The sequence below is a fragment of the Gallus gallus genome, chromosome 1, assembly GCF_016699485.2.
Source record: "Gallus gallus isolate bGalGal1 chromosome 1, bGalGal1.mat.broiler.GRCg7b, whole genome shotgun sequence".
Taxonomy (NCBI): Eukaryota; Metazoa; Chordata; class Aves; order Galliformes; family Phasianidae; genus Gallus; species Gallus gallus.
The window spans coordinates 177,001,540-177,007,949 of NC_052532.1; positions in this window are offsets into that span (position 1 = coordinate 177,001,540).

Consider the following 6,410-nt stretch of genomic DNA (forward strand, 5'->3'; position numbering starts at 1 on the left):
CCTTTTTTCCCCCATATCTCCTTCCTGGTAAATGTGTAGAGCTCCATCTAAGGGTGTCCTGTTGAGGGAAAAAGAGAATTGCCTTTGCTTTCTCTCCTTGTTTATGTTGCCTGGTGCATGACTGAAAGGCTTTTCCCTCTTTATCCAGTAATATTCTCTGGCTTTCATTTTATAATAACCCCAAGAGGCTGTCATGATGGACTTGCTGGATAACTGAAGTAATACAGATATATATGAAAACTACATTTCTGAAAGGAGTAACGATTTTTCATTAAGGCTATTAATGTCCTTCTGGGATTCCTTTTTTTCTGTTTTATTGAAATGCTTAAAATATGTAGAAGAGAATATACTCCTGGTAAATGCTTGGATAAATCTGCCATCTTAGCTAAGAGTTGGAAAAACCCTGTCTGAGATATCCTGCAAGTTGTTTGGCAAAAATAGGGAAAGCCAAAGTTGACATTTTATACGTGTATTTTTGTAGCTCTATAAGAAAAATCTCTCCCAATCCTCTGATGTCTTTTCATACAGAAGTACAAGTACAAGCAAGGGAACAAGCCAATTTCATTTGTGTTCCTTACCAGGTCACAGCTAACAGAGAGAAGTTTTTGAAACCGCAGCAACTGCTGCTAATCCTGACCTGATTTGGAGTCTCTTCAAAGCATACAAATAAAGACAGGCTGACGAAGCCCAGCTCAGAAGCTGCTTTTCCTTATCTCAGCTGGGACTGCCACGGGGGCAGGAGGAACGTCACTGGACGGATCAGGTCGTGGTGTTGCTTTCCAAATAGTTTATTACTCTGGAGAAGCAGACCCACATCCTATACATTTCCTGGGATTGTGGAGAATTGGCCATGGTAGCAGAAGTTGCTGTTCGTGAACACTCACCTCCAGAAACACTTATTCTCCTTTTCTTTCCCTCTTAGCTTTTCTCTTAAGCTTCCGCCCAGCACTCATGTGCACCCTTAGTGCCTGCAGCACTGGCCTTCCCTGGTATTCGTTCCCTCTTCTGCACATTTATGTCCATTATTTCAATTGGAAGTGAAGATCTTTAAAAAGCCATGGGCAAAGGCTTCCCTCTTGCTACAGATGCTACAAAATTGTCATATTTCTCCTACACTACAGTAGGGCTTCACATTCACTTCTTGTCAGTCATTGGTGATGTCAGGAGAGGAGGTCTGGGTGGGCAAAGGGATCGACACTGAGTACCATAATTAACATCCTGGATATAAACACATACATATCCCATTTACTGCAGTGACTCTCATTAAACACGAGGTAAGCTGTGTTCACAAGGGAGGTCGGGCATGATGATCAAGGCTCAAATCAGGACAGCTTAATTTAACATGAGATGTTTGTGTTGCGTGTGTTGCAGCATCGCCCATATTTGCAGTAGTTCTGGGACACTGATGTTGTATTATCCTTCCCAACTCTTGTCTCTAAACCCACAGGGTCTTGCTAAATACTGATATCCTATGATCTGCACTCTCTGCTGCTCCTCCTATAGCTCACCCCAGGTCCTCCTCAGAAGGGAGTGATGCCAGATGTGATGCCGCCCGCCCTCTGTACATCAGCCCTTTGCCAGAGCATTCCCCTTGAGCTAGAGAAAAGAGATTTCCACCCTAAAGATGAGGTTTATCCTCATCACAGAGCTTTTAATATTGTGTAATACATCTAGTATCTCTCGTCTTTATCCATAAAATAAAAGCACTAATGTCCCCATCTGTCAAAGATTATATATAAACATTTATTCATCCCAGGATGTGATAGACATCCCCATTTCCTTATGAATAAGCACTGCTGCCACTTCTGCCCTAGCTCCTGATCCAGGGGAACAGTCTCAAAGAGCATTTCAGAAGATAGTCACACTCTACTCGTTCATTCTCACTTAAAGCATTTACCCAAACATGGATTTCCACAAGTCATCAAGTACTCAGTGTCCAAGCAATATTTTAGTGCCATAAACAGGTAGCTGATTTTAGGCGATCAACAATAATGTCAAGCTCTGGGGCTGTTCTCCGGCAGATAGATTAAAAGCCTGCAGCCCAATGCATTTTTCTCCATACATTTTGTATTCTCTCAGCTTAAAACCTTGCCTGGTGCACTTTCCATGGTAGTTGTCATTGCTCTATTAATTCCAGCAGCTCCGGGGTAAATTCTGCCTGCATCTTCCTGCAGCTACACAGCATATGATTTGTTCTCATCTGCATAATCCATCTGTCCATTGGCCTGAAATCTGTGCAGTCCTAAGTGCCAGGGAGCATGGGCTCTGAGTGCTGCTAGGAAATACATAGACAATCACCTTGCACAATTTCGGACTTCTTTTTTCTTAACATCTGATTAAATTAATGTGATTCTGTTCATGAGTCATGTAATGCATGTCTATTTCTCTTCCACGGCACCTGTTTCTGTGAGGAGATGGATGTCTGTATACGGGGTTACAGGTGTTTATCTCATCTCAGGACCTCATCTGAAGCAGTACCATGGTCATGGGAGCATCCCAAATCATGTGTTGTGCCCCTGTGCCCTGAGCATGTGGTGAGTCTGGCACATGGGTGCCAACCCACCCGGTTTCTGCACCCTAAGTGGAATGTGTTCAGCCTCCAGAAATCCTGGGTGTGTGCAGAAGACAAACTGAACAGCCTAAACTGGGTGATGGTGGTTTGGGGTGAGAGATGATTACATCTGGCATAGAATCATAGAATGGTTTGGATTGGAAGGGACCTTTAAGATCATCTAGCTCCCACCACCCTACTATAGGCAGGTATACTTCCCAGTAGACCAGGTTGCTCAAAGCCTCATCCAGCCTGGAAGCCCTGTCCATCAGGATTCTCTTCAGAGAGGCCAATACAGGAGCTGCTGAGGGAACCCAGCCCTCCTGCACTGCTGCAGCTGTGCTGGATCCATCCCTCAGCTACCAGCTCATGGTGGTACCGGCAGTATTCTGTTCACAGGTGTGACTCCCCAGTCAGCTTCTCATGTGGCCATGGTTTATTGCATTTTCCTCTTAAATAATTTTAATTTATTTATTATCTGCAGAGATCTATGATAGCTGGTCCAGATGGACTGGGAAGCTGACATCCCCCATCACTGTCACAGCAACATCTGGCTCTGGCCTACTTGTGGCAGGTGTTTAATGAAACACTCACAGTATACGCACAGTAGTAACTCTCTCCCTGTTCCTCAGAACTTGGTGTTGCTGTTTTGTTTTTATTTTTATTGGATTTTTTTCATTTGGGTAGGGGTGGCTGTGTGGCGACATAAGGCCAAGGACAGACAGGAAAAGATGAGAGCATCCAACTTGTTGGATCTTAGAGAAAGATGTGTAGAGATGCCCATTAGTTATACATGCTTACTGAACTTAATGCAGCTATTATGGAGCCCACAGGGATATTCTGTAAAATGCAATTTGGATGAAGGAAAAGGATGTGTTCGCTCATAAGTTGAGCAAAACTGTTTTTGCTTCTCATCACCTTTTTATAGCAGTTGTTGCTGTGTTAAGGCTCTTCCAGCAAGGAACAAAACGTGTTTTCTTTCTCCAGAGAAGTATCTGTCTGCCTGTGCTCGAGCCAGTGGGCATATTCCAGAGTTGTGCAATCTTGTGTTTCGAGGAGAGGAGTTGCAGACTGAGCTGAGTACCAAATATGTGCCAGCAGCTCACTGCTTTCCTGCAGGCTTTCTCTCTCCACAAGTGAGCATGATGCTGTCTTGCTAAAAGATCTTCGACGTCTTTTCTTTAGATTCACTCTGGAATTGTTATTGAAATGACAGTTTTGTCTTGAAAATTTCCTGGCAACTCACTCTCCTGCCAGAGCAGGCGTTACTGGTTGGTTCCCAGGTCTGTGCAGAGTTGAGGTCTGTGCTAAGCTTGTCTCTTTTTCACTGACTGCTTCAGTGCTACAGGAAAATGGATGTGAGAAGAGACCAGAGGAACTGGGATGTGAAACAATCAGCAGGAAAGAATAGCTTGTAAATGAAGATGGACTCCAAGGAATCCCAGAGACGAGAGTGTGGATCTGCACAAATTAAGTAACAGCAGCAAAATACACCTAGCAATTAAGGAAAATGAAAAACAGGTAAAATTTCACACAGGGGGGTTCTTCTGATGACCAACCCTCCTGGGAACCATTAGCCCTTGAAATCATCTTTCCTGGAGGATCCCCATTGCAGTGCAGCTCATAGTTTCCTAGATACAAGACCCAGCAAGGGATTTGGTTTCTAATCTAGCCTGCAATTTACCAGACTTTTTTATTTATAAATCTTGGAGTTTTTTTCTTGGTGGCAGGGAAACACAGCTCTGGCCTCCCCAGAATCTCTCTCCTGATGCTTGAGTCATGTACATGAGGCCCTCTTGGGTAATGTCCTTAGGATATCACTAGGGCATCAATACATTAGTCTTCTAATGATTGCTTGCCTCACAGGAAGCACATCTACAGGTACCCATTTCTTCCCCCACATGGCCCCAGGGACCAGCTTGCAGCACACCGGCATATCAGTCACCCAGACTGATTGGGATAACTGGCCTGTCTGGTCCAGGAGAGGATGCACACAAAAGGAGAGCTTGAGGAAGAAGGAGCCAATTTTGTGCGTTATAGAACCACTGCAAGAGAGAAGACTGGCCTGGTTCCAGAGGTAAACATGAAAAGAGACTTTGAAAGGAAAGGTTGGAATCAAAAGGAGAAGCATTTTTAGTCCTGTGCTCTCTTCACTGACTTGAGTAGGTCCAGGGTATATCTCCACAGACCCATGAGACTCCCCATTTTGCATAGTGTATGTATAACTTCACTCCAAGAAAAGCCAGCCGATTCCTCCCAAGATGGAACACACTGCCAAGAGTTGGGATCCTCTTGCTCCAGTACCTTGGCAGAAGACCTGTCTCCTGGCAACATCTAGTGCCTCATTTAGTGGTTGGCAACCCTCCCTGAAGCAGAAGGGTTGGAACTAGATGTTCTTTGTGGCCCATTTCAACCCAAGGCACTCTATGACCTCTATGATCAACCCATGAAGGCAATCCTAGCACAGGGCAGTACCCTGCATCATGACCCTTTTCTTCCTCTGCACCCCTTCTTGGGGTACGGGACAGCCCTTCCCACTTCTCCCATGGCCCTTGGGACATGAGTCACCTCTATTCTTCTCCAGCCTTTCCTGAAAGGAGCAGGGCCAGAGGGAGCAGAAGGGAGAGCAGTGCTGCTAGGGATACAGTGGCAATAACTGTCAGCTCGTAATACTGCTGGTTTTAGATATTTTGTGCATGTAGAATTGTGACATTTACCACAGCGTCGACACATTCCCCATCACTAAGGATAAAAGCATTGCTACAGCTTGAGATCGCTCTGGTTTGAGGTATGATGCTCTGGGGCTTTTTCTCATGTTCTTGTGCTAATGTCTTTGGGTCAGTCCGTCCAAATTAAAGTTCCACTTCTGAAGAGTCGCTCACTGGTCTTCAGCGTGTGACGTGTGACATGGCCAATGCCTGTCTTTGTGCTTTGGTTTTAAGAATGCTTATTACCAGGGGGAAAACAGATGCTTCCCATCCAGACTAATCAGGGAAGAAGTTTTACCCAGGGGATGCATCCATCTAAATGTAGTTTAAATGTAATCAAACTGGTCAAGTTTGAGAACCAGCCGAGCTCTGCTGTAAGGGAAAAACAAAGGGGATGAATAAAAGTATTAAAATCTGTGCTCACGTGATTTTGGAGACTGTGCTGTGCACTTTACTTGGAACCGAAATACCCCGAGGATAAAACAGCAGCTGGGATTATAACAAAGCTGGCATCACTCCAATGAACCAATAAATCACGTGGGATTATTACTTGCAAGAGATTTTACTGGTATGGAAAGAAATGAAAGTAGAAACTGGTTTCTGATAAACAAAGGAATGAGTTAAGAGGAATCTCCCGTAAAACTAAGTCATCATTCTGCAAAATCTCAGCCCAGTTCCTAACACTAAAATTAACAATACTTTAAACTCTAAATCCATTATATCCAAATGGGGCTGGGGTCTGAAAATGGCTGTGCCAATCCATAAGGGATCATTTCCTCCACACAGTCTACAGTGTGATGTATGAAAGGTGGGGAATAATCAAATGTGTAAGGATTTCTTATTTACAAAATCCCCTTTTCTTTTTATACAGATTTTGAATCTGAACACAAGGGAGAGCAAATCTTTGGTACATCAGAGAAGAAAGGCAAAAGAAAAGAAAGGAACACGCAGTAAAAAGAATAGGAAAGAAAAGAAATCCATAAAAACACACTGGAGCAGAAGTGTCAGAATAGAAACAAAAATAGGCTGGCTGATGGATGTGAGAAGTGGCACAGAACCAGAGCTTGCTGTAATCAGGTGTGCAGATGAAGCGTCCCACATCAACCATCTTCCCTGGGAGACTCTGCACCACTTGCTAGAAACCAGACACT